This window comes from Dermacentor silvarum, chromosome 7 (assembly GCF_013339745.2).
Source record: "Dermacentor silvarum isolate Dsil-2018 chromosome 7, BIME_Dsil_1.4, whole genome shotgun sequence".
In the NCBI taxonomy this organism is placed as follows: domain Eukaryota; kingdom Metazoa; phylum Arthropoda; class Arachnida; order Ixodida; family Ixodidae; genus Dermacentor; species Dermacentor silvarum.
Genome location: NC_051160.1, coordinates 105,191,662 through 105,207,084, shown reverse-complemented (window position 1 = coordinate 105,207,084; position 15,423 = coordinate 105,191,662). Strand labels below are relative to the sequence as shown.

Below are 15,423 nucleotides of genomic sequence, written 5' to 3'. Positions count from 1 at the left end.
ACAGCGAGTGTCCGTGGTCATCGAGGGTGATGTGTTCATGTTTGCCTGTGCGCACTGACACCATGCTTGTTAATTTAGTTAATGCGCGAATATTTGCAAGTTTCTACGGGCGATAAAATTGTTATGCTTACTTTGTATAAACTGTCTTCTAATTTGCCATCACAATCGGATGTCGATTTCTGGCGAAACGGCGATTATTTGGTGCTTATATTCCCCTGTGGTTTTTTTAGTGCTCGCGTGTGTCAGCACTCATACCTTGGGGTTTTTCTTGGTTATGGTAAATATATAAATAAGTTAATGATTGATTATTATTATATTACTATTATTATTATTATTATTATTATTATTATTATTATTATTATTATTATTATTATTATTATTATTATTATTATTATTATCTCGCTCTACCTTTACCGTGGTGATTACGTTGGTTTATATATTTTTTGTCCGCCACTGATTGGTCCCTGGTAACAGACAAAAACAATGTTGATGACCAAGTAGATAGTTTACGAAGCTTGTTTTCAGCAGTATGCGCAAATACATTTCCCTGTACTGTCCTTAAACCTCTAAATAACCCTAATGTTTCTCATCTGAACTTATAACTGTCCTAAAGTTTGAAGATCGCGCGCACCATAAATCCAGAAATCCAGTGCCTAATCAGTGTAGAGAGGAATTTTGCTTTTTTCGAACTCTCTGCAAACGCCTGTATAAGCGGGATCACGACTCATATATTCCATGTTTGCAAAAGAGCACCGCCGACCGGCCATCTGAATTAAGTAAATCCACAAGCCTTCTATTAAACGTAGAGAGTGTTTTCGCCCTGCTCGACTCTAGAGGAGTAGAAGTCCAAGCGGTTGCGGATTGTTTTGCTGCCCATTTCTCATCCTTATATATAGTGCTGGCTATAGTGTGGTTTCAGTGCTGGCGTCAGTGTGCAGCACACTACGGTTTGACGAAAAGCTCTTCAGCGCGACTGTCTTATAAGCGCTTGAAGCCTTCCCTATCCTGCGCTCCTCATAGCATCCTCGTCGCAATTCTAAAAGCTTACGGCAGTATATTTGCCCCCGTAGTGACATCTTTGTTATTTGCTTCATATTTTCCCCCGTATTGAACCATGCATTCTTGTGCTAACAGAAACATAGCTGTGCCGTGATATCTTGTCATCGCACCTGTTCCCACCACACTGCGATGTGTTTCGCAGTGACTGCTCGAGTCCTTTCTGGATTAATAGAAACAGGTGGTGGTGTCCTGAATGCTGCTGACAGCTGCTCTTAATGTGCAAGGCGCATCGCCAATGTCTACGCGGATCGGTATGGCTAGAAAGAAGTCTTACGTGTTGACAAATACTATAATTAAAATTTTCTATGTACCATTTACCTTCAATCATATCATGTTCGATGAGGTCATCATATCTATTAAACATGTTGGGAGCACGCATTTAGAGCATCAACTACTTATTTTTGGTGACGTTACCGCACCTGGTATTTAGTGAAGCAACTGCATCTACACCCTATACAATGATTTCTTGGCGAATAAATGCTGCTGCCGTTGTTAGTTTTCTTACTCTCTAACTCCTGTTAGAAAAATAATTTTGCGGAGAACTGTCTTGGTAATTATACTTGTGCCTCTCAAACGTACACAGTGTAAGAATGTAACAGTGTCGCGCTCTGACATTTCCTTTGTTCATTCGGATAAGTTTAACTACCCGCTTGAGATATCCACGCCTTTGTCGGCCTTACGCCACAACGATTCAGACGGAGTCAGTAAAGTCCTTCCTTCGCTTTCAGGCCTGGTGACAATTTTGGCCTTTTTAGGTTTTTCTTCGCAGTTGATTGACCTAACTTTACTAGTATATGCGACGTCGACGAACATGTCCATCGATTTACCGAGATAATTAGGAATTGTATGCATAACTGCCCAGTTCACAAGCCCAAGCAATGTAAATTTCCCCATTCGCTCTCTACGGAGCTTATAACTGCTCTAAGCGTAAAGAGTGTGCCCACAGAAAAGCCTAAAGTCCTGAGCCTCACAAATACATTGGATAATTCTACCTAAATTAATCTAAAATTGATGATGATGATGAAATAAACTTTAATTTTTGAGACAGTGTTCCCGAGCGTTTGAGCTGTGGATCACTCTAGGTGGGAGGGTTCCTTATTCCAGGAATCCTCTGGCCGCGATAGCATGCCGGGCTCTGGCGACACGACGTCGTTGTTCGTCCAGGGCCGGGGTGGATATCTTGGCCTCCCACGTCTCGGCGAGAAGGTTTACGTCTTCGGACGATGTATGCTTGGTAACGGCGTCTTCGGGGCGCCACGGGCACTCGAGTAGTAAATGAGCCACAGTGTCTGGCACGAGGCAGATCGGGCAGTTGTAGGTGTGTAGTGTCGGATGGATGCAATGCATGAGGATCCCATGGGTGTACGTGTTGCTCTGCAGTCTTCGGAATGCGGTGCTTTCCTCTTTGGTTAGTTTTGGGTGAGGTGGCGGGTACACCATGTTGCATGTTGGATGCATGTTGCGCGGTAGTTTGTCGATGCTCCGGGATTCTCTTATGCATGGGGGCATCTTACCTTGCGGTCCACGTCGGAGATGTAGCGTTCTCCGTAGCTGAGGCGCGCAAGGACCGATCTGCCCGGCGTTGTGAGGTTCAGCCTCTCGAGTTGGTTGGTCTTCTGGGCTTCCACCAGCTCTTACCAGGTGTTATGAGCACCCATTTTGAGAAGTCGGGTGGTAGATGCCACGGTTGGTAGACCCATGGCGAGCTTCGTAGCTTTGCGGATGATGACATTGAGCTTGTCGACTTCGCAATTTTTGAGAGCCAGGTACGGGGTTGCGTTCGTTATTCTGCTGGTCAGTAGAGCTTGAACGACTCTCAGGGTGTCTTGGGAGTTGGGAGATTGTGCGTTGGAGCCGTTGGAGCGTGGCAACTCCTGAATTGAAATCCAGGGTTTTTACGTGCCAAAACCACGATTCAATTATTAGGCACGCAGTAGTGCTGGACTCTGTAATCATCTGTGTAGGCGGGACCACAAGTGTCACATTGTGTCATAGAACAGCCCCTCTAACCAGCCGGCAGAATTTTGGAAACACTTTCGTATGCGCTCCAGTTAACGTGACGACAAAACAGGTCTGCTGGACTGATGCCTGGAGATGTGCAAGCAGTCGCTGATTTTTTCGCTGTTCATATTTTTTTATATATGAACATTCACCTGACAGCACTGTCCGCCATCCGCGCTCTTCTGCTGCAATTTCCAACTCGGTACTCTTTGACGAGAATCTCACCAGCGAATGCCTGGGATGTCTAAAGCCAACTTTGTCCTGCGGCACAGATGGCATCGCAGCCCGCATTTTCATGGCCTACAGCAGTATCCTTTCACTGCTTCTGACATCAATCTTTAATATAATAACTGTATGAATAAGTTCACATTCTCGCATGCTTGCAAAACCGCTCCCGTTTTTCCTGTCTTTAATTTCGGCCCCATAATGAATCTCCCGAACTATCGCGCGATGTCCCTTCATTGCCATCTCCAAGATTTTCAAATGAAGTACTCACAGTGTACCCTATTCACTGTAAAAAATGCTATTGTTCCAAATCACCATGACCTTTTTTTCTGACCGCTCAACGACCACCCACCTCGTCAGCTTTAAGATGCACCAAATCCTTTGGCGTAGTTAATCATCCCCTACTTCTTGAGAAGCTTACGCACTAATGTGTTGAAGCTGTTACTGTAGTTCATTGCCTGCCTGCCTGCTCAACGACCACCCACCTCGTCAGCTTTACGATGCATCAGATCCTTTGGCGTAGTTAATCATCCCATACTTTTCGAGAAGCTTACGCACTAATGTGTTGAAGCTGTTGCTGTAGGCCTGCTACGCACCTATCTTCTGGATAGGTCCTACTTCGCGAGCGTTAATGATCAATCTTCTTTTGGGTGTACGGTATCTAGTGATGTGTCCCAAAGTTCCATGTTAGGTCCGCCTCTCCTCTTTATTTTCATCATTGACATTTCCACAGCAATCTAGAAGTCCTCAGTTCATTTAACGCTGACATCAAAATATTCAAGGAGGTACACAGTAGTGACGACTGCCGCGCGCATCAGATCGACCTTCCCTTATTTTCTGAATGGTGCCATCTGAACGGGCTCACTACAAATTAATATAAAACCAGGCTTACGTCATATTCACGTAAAACCGATAATATCATACTTGCGCATTCTGTTGGCCGTACTCTGCTGACCAAGATTGTGGAAATAAGTGACCTCGGTGTGTTTTTGATAGTACTTAGTACTTTTTGGTAGCTTATGCGCCCACTGTAAGCCCGTAGCAACGCGAGACCTGCACGCGCATGGCTCCATGTCCAGATTAACAAAAGATTAAGTACCCTACTTTCCTTGCTAAAAGTGTTTACATCCAATCTGTCTCCCATTACTTGAATATTCCTCAGTAGTGTAGAATGGCTCAAGCACTTCAAGTAGCATTCTTATTAAGCGTCTGCAGAAAAAGTTCCTGAGTATCTATAAACATCGTATCATGACCACACGTACCAACTTTTCAAGTCTGAATAATTGTCCTACACTTCTCCAACGTAGCTGCAGATCTAGTCGTACGGACATCCTCTTTTTGTACAAAATCATTCATGGAATAATTACAAGTTTGAATCTACTAGCTTCTGCTTCACTGTGGGTTTCGCTTAAGACTACACGACAACATAGGCCCTTACATGTTCCTGCCTCCTTCAGCAGACACTCGCCTCTCCACAGAATGCAGAACATTTACAACCGTCATTTTCTCCATCTTGATATCTTCAAAAACGTGTTCTCCTCTATCTGTTCCTGGCTTCGCACTTTCTCTTATGCCTTTTTTTTCTAGCTGCACTCTTCTCCTCATCCTTTGTCTCTCCTTCCGTACACGTTCTCCGTTACTCAATTGTGTGCTATTGCTGTATTGTTGTTGATTATGTAGCCGTTTATCCAGTTCTTTGTTGTTCCAGATTTGTCATTCGAATTTTTGATCCGATAACATTTAGTTGTAGTTGTTTTACATTTTCATCTTTCGTTGTTTTTGTTTTTCTGAGCCCCAACACCCAGGCCTCAGTGTTGTTCCTGGACACAATATACAAATTATTGATTGAATGATTCATTGACTGACTGTCATGACTGAAAATTAGATGTTCGCGCATGCATGCACCACTGGCTGCCTTGTTTCTTGAGGAGTTAGTGTGGTAAACATATACTGGTATACAACTTCCCGCATTTCCTCTTAAAAACCCGCCGTCGTGGCTTAGCAGCCATGGTGTGTCGCTGCTAAGCACGAGGTCGCTGGATCCTATCTCGGCCGCGGCGACCGCATTTCGATGCGAGGTAAATGCAAAACTGCCCGTGTACTGTGCCTTGGGGGCACGTGAAAGATCCCCTGGTAGGCAAAATTAACCCGGAGTCCCCCACTACGGCGTGCATCATAATCAAATCGTGGTTTAGGCACGTTAACCCCATAATTCAATTCAATTCAATTCCTCTTTCAAAAATTCAGTGCCATTCCACTCTGTGGAATGACCAGCGAAGCTGCGTACGTGGTGAGTGACCGTTGCTCCGGTGAAACGTTCCAAATTTGCGGGATCGGGGCCACATGGACGTTTCGCATTTCTTTCCGCCTCGCGGTGCTGGCGGGAAGCACGCTTACACTTGGCAGTCCGCGGCCCGCTCATCGCCGGTGGTCTTCTTCCGCCGCCGCCGCGCCCATTCCCTTTTCTGTTCGTGCCGTCGTTCTTGGTAGGCACGCTGTTCTTCAGACCGGTCAACACGTGGCATACCCATTTCACAGTCATTACAGAACTGAGGAAAGGAGCCTACGTAGAGCATGACGTCAGGAGACAGAAGACACTCAGATTGGAAGGCACTAGTTTGATTACGCGAGATGTTACGAACGTAGTCGTGGCCGACGCGGGTCCAAGTGTATCTGTTCTTATCAGCTAAATATCTGATACGAGTTGTATCTGGACCCAAATATAAAACTTCTTTTTTGCAAGTTTGCGGAGTGCTTGAAACCTGCCTCACCTCCGCCGCGGGTCGGCCCGGTGCTATACAATTTTCGGGATCGGCCCACGGTTTTTGGTCTACGGGCACCAATCCCCTGGAAACTAGCCATATGCAGCTTAACTGTAAAAGGTCACGAACGATTACAATACTTTCTAATGCGAATTTTGAACGCAGCTGTTTAGGTGTTTTGAACTCGCAATATATTGAGGCAAAGAATTTGATTCTGGTTGACAGGGTCTTCTCGGCGGCAGCGCCGAGCCTCTGCTCGGGCAAGTCGTTTAGCAGCGGCGGCAGACGACGCACTTCCACCGGTTGCGTCACTCATTTATGGAGTAAAAAATGAAGCGTCGACTTGGGGGAACGCCACGTGATAGCCAGCAAGGTTGTATTTCGAATCCAATCCACTCCTATGTGACGCCAATGCGCAGGCGACGTTTTTATTAGCTGTGCTGTTCACTTTATTTCCTTAAAGAACCAGTTGGAGGTGTATTACAAAGTTATTCGCACTCGCACGACTGGTGCCTCGATGCAAAGTGCTTCAATGCACGCGAGAGAGGGCGTGCATCGCCCATCCTCGCTAGCGAAAGACGGCAGCAACGCTCCCCGCTCCGCTTAGGCAGCTTCTAAGCGACCGTGATTGTCGCTCCGCTAGCCCGCTTGCGGCTAAGCGGAGAGCGCATGCGCATTCGTGCTTCCGCTCCGCTCAGCAGCTAAGCGGAGCGTAAAAACGCTAAACTAAAACTGTCTATTGTTTAGAAAGAAAGCGTGAGCACGGGAACGTGTGGCTCGCGCGGAGCCCATTCTCTAGCGACGGCGGCGCAGGCGAAATAGCGCATGCGTAGTGGGTCCGAAGCCCACGCCCGCGCTTAGTTTCCGCGTTGTCCGCATGCCTGCATGGTCGCCGCCGGCACTCCACGTTCCTCCTCACCCTTTTTCCATACTCTCCTCCGCTTTCCTCCTCGCGAGCTCATCGCTCTCGCCGTCTTTCATCCGCGCTCTGCGTTCGCTCTTTCATCCACCGCTGTGCTCGTTTGCTAAGAGCTGCGCTCCAATAGTATGGAGGTGCAACTCGCATGCTGGAAACCATGTGAAGCGAAGCTTTATTGAAGCGGGTAATTAAATCCTTCGCAGCTATCGTCGTTGCGTGCACTCGTGTCTACTTTACATGCATGCAGTGTGTAACCACATGCTATGTTAATTTTTGTCTACCACGAAGCGCGTGGCTTTATTATCGTGCAATTTTTTAAGCTTACGCGCTACAGCCCTCACAAGCCAAGTCGAAATGAAAACACCCAATGAGGAGGATGCACAGTGCGAAACATCTACGGAGCGACGTGACAAGGACGGTGTATGACAATTCTTGAGACAAGAATGGTGATGGCAGGTATGCGCACAGAAAAGTACGTCACAAATTTGCCTACATCTAGGGATTTTTTCATTCTTATGTCACATAGACACATGTCTATGCCGTTTTTTGTTTAAATGGACGCAACACACGAATGTTAATTCAGGCGGAATGATCGCCTCTTAAATGGCGGCGTTTACTACCTGTTGTGCACCGTGCGCTGATACAGATTTTTTTTTCATTTCGCTTCAAAGGCAGCGCCGAAGAGAGAGAGAGAGAGAGAAAATGATAAATGAAAGGCAGGGAGGTTAACCAGGAATGAGTCCGGTTGGCTACCCTACACTGGGGGAAGCCGAAGAAATCCACAAAACAGCTGTGCAGCTGAGCGTCTTTGAGACATCCCGTATCAAAGGTAAGGCGTTGATGGGCGGCACATCGCTGTGCACGACGAAGTTTTTTTTTCTCAGTTTTCTTTTTAGGTGGCTTGTGATGCAATTTGGTAATTTGCTTTCAGCTGAGGCAATTAATTCGGAAAAGTCAAAGAAGCTGAGTTGCTTGGTTCTGGTTAAGGCTACTCATCGTTTCAGCTGAAAAAGAATTGAGAATAAGCGAAGAGCGCGTATCGTGTCGTCGATCCTCTCTTTGTTCGTCACCTGATCTTTTTCCCCACGGGAACAAAGTTTAGTTTAGTGCGCGCAGTCTCGTAACAATACCTTTAAACATAGGCCTGCAGCGGGCAAATGCCCGCTACACTTTTTAGTCGAGGCACACCGTTCGCAATCTGCATGTAATGTAATGCACGCATGCAATGTAACATAAAACTAAAGTTCACCGCTTCCGAACCACGCCAGCCTCCTTCTTGAGTACATCTCATTAAACACCCCGTAACGCACGGCGACACTGTGTTTAAACTTCGCGTATATGAAATGCAAATTACTGAGCATTCTTTCGCTTTGCTTTGCGTCTTCACGTCTACACCACGACTGCAACAGCTGCAGCTCCGGCCTACTCATTTGCTCCTTTATTTTCGTTTGGCAGTTCTACCCTTCTAACAAGCGTTACACGGAACACACTAAACAAAAAATACAGCGCTGGTTCTCCGGAGTATTTAAGTTTTTCGTATGTTCTTCTGCTTAGAATTATTCGTTGGTGTTGCTGATGATTGCTGCATGTTAATCGAGGACTTCGCGGTACAAGTATGAATACAAAGAACAAATCGCCAGCTGCAAAGAGTTTCAGACTCCCACGTCATTTTTGACAAGATAAACATACAGAATAACTGTCGTGTACTCAGTAGCAATAACCGCTCCCAATTTCAAGAACTAATTCGCAGCGACAACCTTGGGCAAATTGTGGCCTCACCGGCGAAAACATTTCACATTAACTATGACGGAGCACGGAACATGAATCTGTCACTGTTATTTTTCCAAGCTCATGCTGATCATCCCGTTAGTACTTCGTGCGACGTCTGCTGCTCCAGGAATGAAACCGATATCGCAGCATGTAGCACAATAAAGAGAAAACGCCGATATATCTGGAGCTTTGTTCTTCTTTATTATTATCATTATTTTTGGTATTTTTTCCGTTTCTGATGGTGAGGTCACTGAAAAGAAACACGTAAGCTGAATTCATTGTTTACATTCTGCGCCCCATAATTACTAACCGGGAATAATGTCGAAATACTAAAGTGATTCAGCGCTCGCAAAAACTGTGACGATACAATGTCGGCACGCGTTGTCGTTTTCGTTTTCACCACTAACAGCTTTACTAAGCTGTCACCGCTATCGGGTTGTCGCTTGGGTGGCTGCATGCTCTCCTCCTCGCACGCTCTGCGAACAGGGGTGAGGGAGAGCATGCAGGTAGAAAGGCAGCCATGTACAGTAATCCTACGTGCAGGCATCTGATATGTATACTCTGTCTCACTAAATCCATGCAGTGGAGCGAAAACTACGGGTACCACCCACCAAACAGTAAAGAGAATCAGAAGAAACGCTCCTCCATGTGGCTATGGCGTTCCGCTGCAATGCTAGAGGTCGCGGGTTCGAATACGATGACGGCGGCCACATTTCGGTGAGGGTGAAATGCAAAAAAAAGAAGCTCGTGCACTAAGATTTTACGGGCACGTTAAAGAACCTACAGTGGTCAAAATTATACCGGACTCCCCCACTACAATGGGCCTCATAATCATGTTGTGATGTTAGCACGTAAAACCTAAAAATTATAATTAGTAATTTAGGTGAGCACTAGTGAGTCCTCGGAAATATACGATGAGGCCCGTACAGATACCCCGCCGACTCGAGCAGTTAGTTTAGATCAGGCTGCCGCCGATCCCGCTCGCCTCTATTGTTATCACTTAAGTGTATTTCTTTTTAGACCACAAGTTCGCCAAATAGTTCGGATTTCTTATAAATCCCATTTGGAAGTGCTTCTGCTTGTTCACCGTCACCACTTCATGAAAATACAGCGTTTGCATCTTACTTCGTACCTAACTGTGCCCCATCACACTGCCAAATGGATCTTGAAGACAAAGTCTTCTTAGCTCGCCTCACAGGAGTTTGACGTGTCTGGGATCTGCATATCTTGTAACCACTTCCAGAAAAGAAGCGACCCTTTTGCGGCCCCAGATCCTCGTAGCGAGTCGCAAATGGTACTAAAATATAAATCTCAACGGGACAAGTATCGACAATTAGTCGTAGAGAAAGTAAAATTAACGGTACCGACGTAATTCGGGCCAATATAATCGAAATGACCGCATTACACTAAACGCCTCTAATGGGTACACCGCTGTAGATATAGACATGTTTAGGCAAAGCCGCCGTACGGCACGCTTCAGGGAAATAGAGCGAGTTCCTTTTGGTTAAGCATAGCTCACGCGAGGCAATGGTGTCTGGAAGGCGGCTTTGCGGATGCCCACAAGACGCGAGAAATATTGGCATCGTAGGTATAAGTGATGGCACGGGCGTAATTAATGCCAACAGAGTCGAAAATTTGCCCGATTGTACCATATGCTGCATTATCGAAGAAATTGGCCCACCTGTTCTCTTGGTGAAAAAGAGAAAAGGAGAGTCAACTAAATGTCGGCGCTAAAGACAAAGCCGATCTAATTGCACCTGAAAGACGACAGGAATAATATGCAAAATCAGCAAATAATGAGCATAAACAAAATACAGAAAGGCAAGGAATAGAAAAATATAACCAACATTTTTTCATAGAATCATTTGAACCACCATGTACGTCGACCTTGTCTTCATTAGCGTCGACACCGTCTTGACCCTATTTTTATACGCTAAGAACGTGTACCTCCAAACATTCGTCTATAGATATAGAATAATGGAGCATTGTCAAATGAGACAGCGAATTTCGCAATCCGCGTAGTAGGAAGAGTAGGAACTGAATGCAGTACATTTTGCCTGTAGTTTCGAGCTGAGGTACACAGTGTTTTCCATAAAAAAATCCAAAATAAGATATGGTGGTCTCGTGGTGCCAGACCTCACTGAGGTGCACACGCGCCCACACTATACAGGGTGTTCAAAATTAAGCTTTACGGAATTTATAGAAATCGCCTGTGGCAGGTAGCATAATTCTTATCATTGAGCTGGGTTGTTCGATGAGGTGGGCATTAGTAGCACGACAAATCGACACACATATTCAACTAACTAAAAAATTCACAAATTATTTTTCCTAGTTACTTCACGACACATATTGCAATTTACGAATTGTAGCCGGTGAGTTTGCAAGACGCATCCACTTGAAATTAATTTCCAGGATGACACCAGTTTCGAGATATTATTTCCCAAACTGTGGGACGAAATAAATGGGAGTTCCAGTTACGTTTCTTGTTTCAATGTATAAAACAACATTTTGGTAAAAAAAGTAAGTGGAACAACAGTACATTTTTACGGCGAGTTTGATGGCGCATATCTCCAAACTGGTGTCATTCCGCAAATTCATTCCAAGTGGATACGCCTGAGAAGCTCACCGGCTACAATTCGTAAATTGCAATATGCGTCATGAAGTAATTTACTGTGAAGTCAATTAGTGAATTTTTGTTAATTAGTTGAATATGTGTTTCGATTCTCGTGCTAGTAATATCCGCCTCATCGAGTAACCAAGCTCAATGATAAGAATTCTACTACCTGCCAAATGCGATTTCTAAAAATTCCATTAAACTGAAATTTGAACACTAGGTATATTATTTCCTCTACAACTGAGTGTCTGGAAAACCTAACTACTTTCATTAGACAAAGCAGCATTACGTGTCACTTTGACTAAGAAGGCTCAAAGGTACACTTTCCTACAGAGGTACTTACACTTTTCATGCACTTTCCTGGTCCTTTATGTGGCATCGTGCGAGGCTTCAAAACAGTAGATAACATTAAATTTGTTGGGATTTTTTCCCTCATAACGAGCAATCTTCCTTTTTAATTACACATGCATGCGCGTTTAGAGATCTCTCGGAGAATGACAACGTTTTCCTTTTTGGCTAAGACGCTGTTTAGCCGGCAATGAATATTCATACTTACATCCGCCGCCCTGCAAAAAAGAAAAAAAAAGAAAAACGCGCAACTCTAGAAAACACATTTACCGCTCAGGGACGTCGTCGCACTAATTTACTTCTCAGAGTCGCGCGTCAAAAGTGCACAGAGAACAAGCAACCGCTAATGGACCACGACGTCGGGCAAACTATATGCGCTCAGTCAAGCAACAAAGGAAAGCGTGCACGACATCGCTCAAGCCGTTTTTTTTTTTTCATTTTTTTTTTTGTCGAGCGCAATTAATTCACGACCGCTGGGCCTTTTGTTCGCAGGCAGCAGAGTGCGAGCTTGCCCCAGGACGCCCAAACAAAAGATCTCCGCTCGGACCGTTAAGTATTTGGGCGTTGCTCGTTCAAATACGCTCACTTCGCCTCTTTCACGGCCTGAGTGGGTAGAAGTTCACAGAACAAACTCGGTTTCTCTTTTCTGTTTTCTTTTCTGTTTTTTTTTTCCCCGAGGCGGTTCTCTCGCTCGCAGAACTGACAAGCGGAAGTGCTCTCCATGCCGTGATACCACGTGATGGACGAGGTGCGATGACGTTGTTTGTGGGGAACCTTTGCGCGAGAATAAAGATCTCTCTCCTTGCTGCTCGGTCGCACTGATAAAATGAAGATAACACGAGATGACACGAACCGCGTTGTATTATCGGACAGCGGTCACTTCATTTAATGCGGGCGCCACGCCCTTTTTCAGCAAAACCCTCGTCGGATTTTTGTTTTGCGTGTTATTCTATTTTTTCTTTCTTCTTTTTTATGTCTATGAGCCTGATAATGTAGAGGATCGTACGAAGCATCACTACGGTAGTAATCTTATGTCCTCTGGATGTGTTTCAGTTTTCGTGTAGTGGTAGAATGTGCATTTGCAAAGAACGGTGTTTGTACCGTGCATTCATGGACTCATCTTATCTCCATATGCATTAGCGCTTATTGGTGCATATATATATATCACGTACCCTGACTCCTGCGGCAGAAAGGATGTTCCACATCCGCCGCCAAGGTTTGCGAGTGGTGGCGCTGGCAAACTCTCCCAGGGTTAGTTTTAGTAGTAAAACATAAATGCCCCTGAAAGTGGATGGGAAAACAGCGCCGCGGTAGCTCAATGGTAAGAGCCTCGCACGCGTAATGCGAAGACGTGGGATCCTTCCCTACCTGCGGCAAGTTGATCTTTCATCCACTTTCATTTCCATTATTCTATCATTTCTTTAATTCAGGTAGTAAGTGCAAGTAATTTCCCCTATGTTGTCCTTGGTGTCTTTGGTTGTTGGCTTCTTATGATATGATTAATAAAAATCGGGCCCTACGGTTCCTATTCTTCTAGTTCATATATATATATATATATATATATATATATATATATAATTGTACCCGGCTCGGCATTTTTTGTACGCTAGGCATTAGTACCGCCAGCTTTGTCAAAACTGTTTAGCATAGTAGTTTTAGCGTGAAACCGACAAAGAAACTTGCCATTACACACGAGACGGTCTGACTTTCTATGTGTGCTCGTTAAAAAACCCAAGAGGTTAAAATTATTCCGGAGTCCCCATCTACGGTGTGCCTCATATGATAATGTCCCGTTGTAGTTACAATATCATGCCGGATTTCGAATACCATATGTCGAATATCATACCGGATAGTGTCATATCGATGGATTTCGCGAATTTTGCGCATTGAGTTGTAGCGTCTGCTGTTGTCGTCGCTTCGTTCTACGGGCGCTTTTAGGTTGCTGCTACTCCAGGTGGCTCAATAAATGTTTTGATTTCAATACCATACCGGCGGACCACTGCCTACCACCCGCAGACGAATGGCCAAACGGAACGTCTGAACAAGACGCTCGCCGACATGTTAGCGATGTGTGTCGACGTCGGGCACAAGACGTGGTATCCCGTCCGGGCATGCGTAACCTTCGCTTACAACACGGCTGTGCAAGAAACAACGCAGGTCACGCTGTTCAAGCTCGTCTACGGCAGAAACCCGATGACGACTCTCGACGCCATGCTGCCGCACGTCACCGGCGAAGAGAATCTAGACGTCGCCACCTATCTCCCGCGCGCCGAAGAAGCCCGACAACTCCCCCGCCTGCGCATCAAGAACTAGCAGAGGACCGACATCCGACACTACTATCTTCGACAACGCTATGTCGAGTACCATCCCGGCGACCGTGTTTGCATTTAGACCCCAATACGCCGACGAGGACTTCGTGAGAAATCTTCGCGATGCTATTTCGGACCCTACAATATCATCCGACGTATTGGCGCACTGGACTATATGAGGTCGTGCCAGACGGCATTTTGCAATCGCAGCGGCGCCGCTCACGACCTGAAATAGTTCATGTTGTTCGCCTTAAGCCCTTCTACCAGCGCTAACTAACTTTGGGACGTTGTTGCTTTGTTTGTTGTTATTTCTCTTCAATGCATGTGCTTTAGTTTCTTGCGCTCGTATGTGTAGCATCGCGACGATGGTTTTTTATAAGGGGAGAATTGTCACGTGTATTTATTGATCCTTTTCTCAGGGACCGCATTTCACCCCCTAACAAACTAACGTTATCGCTCTGCGCAAGACGAGCCTGCATCAATGGAACGTTCCAATCATGCACGCGCGTCTTGCGCTACACAAACATTTTTTTTCAAGCACATCGTGGTTGCACGAACCTTGCCAGCTTTTCCACGGAGTCGAGAGAAGCGAGAGACGCTTATAGTATTGGTGGAAAAAAAATCAAGGTAGAGATTGATACAACCGGATCCGTTACAGGAATAGGTAGCGGCACAAGGTAAATTAAAGATTAAAAATTAAAGGGATGTATACAAGAAAGCTAGAATGAAAAGCATGTATAGCGTACCTGAAAACCTCAAGCAGGCTAGGTGACTATTTGTCACCGCCCCGTTTCAAATGGGATGCCAATAAATGGTCATCATCATCCTCAAGGGCTCTGGTGACCCGGCTAACCACAAACTGAAGGAAGCTTGCGGACGAGCTAAATCTCTCTAGCATTCCAGAGCATCATTACGCAATATCACTTCCTCTCGCGCATGCGACTACGCATTAGGTCGAATACGTGTGTTTGTGTTAGTTTTGCACCGACGTCGTCTGCAAGGCGACGGAAGTAGAATCTCATGTGGTTGTCGCCATAGAAAACGAGAAGTGAGGAAGGCGACAACGAAGTGCTTCAGATGAAGAAGTTATAAAAAAAAGCAGGAGCGCAATGTTTTCACTTTGTCCCAATAAATTACAAGTAGGGCTTCGCAAGATAGCGAGGAAACTGCACGATTTCGACGAGAATGCCAGTCCTAGTTTCTACTGGGCACTCTCGGCAAGGACATTGTGATTGCGAAGCCTGTGCGTCAGAGCGTGACTGCAATGACTATAGTGCAAATTGCAATGGCTATTGCAGTACTTCTGCAAGCACAGATCTCGAAGACATTTACGTCGCCGTTCACGCAGCAAATGGTGCTCGCGGTCGCTGTAGAGCAGCGGATAGAGATTCAAATACCGAACAAAAGTATGCTCTT

The 15,423-nt window shown here is 45.5% G+C and overlaps 2 pseudogenes; both read left to right on the top strand.

The window, feature by feature from the left end:
• The window catches only part of LOC125946914 (5-hydroxytryptamine receptor 1-like), a 95,491-nt pseudogene that overhangs the window by 53,854 nt on the left and 26,214 nt on the right, over positions 1–15,423 (top strand).
• LOC119459778 (U2 spliceosomal RNA) lies at positions 5,931–6,110 on the top strand (annotated as a pseudogene).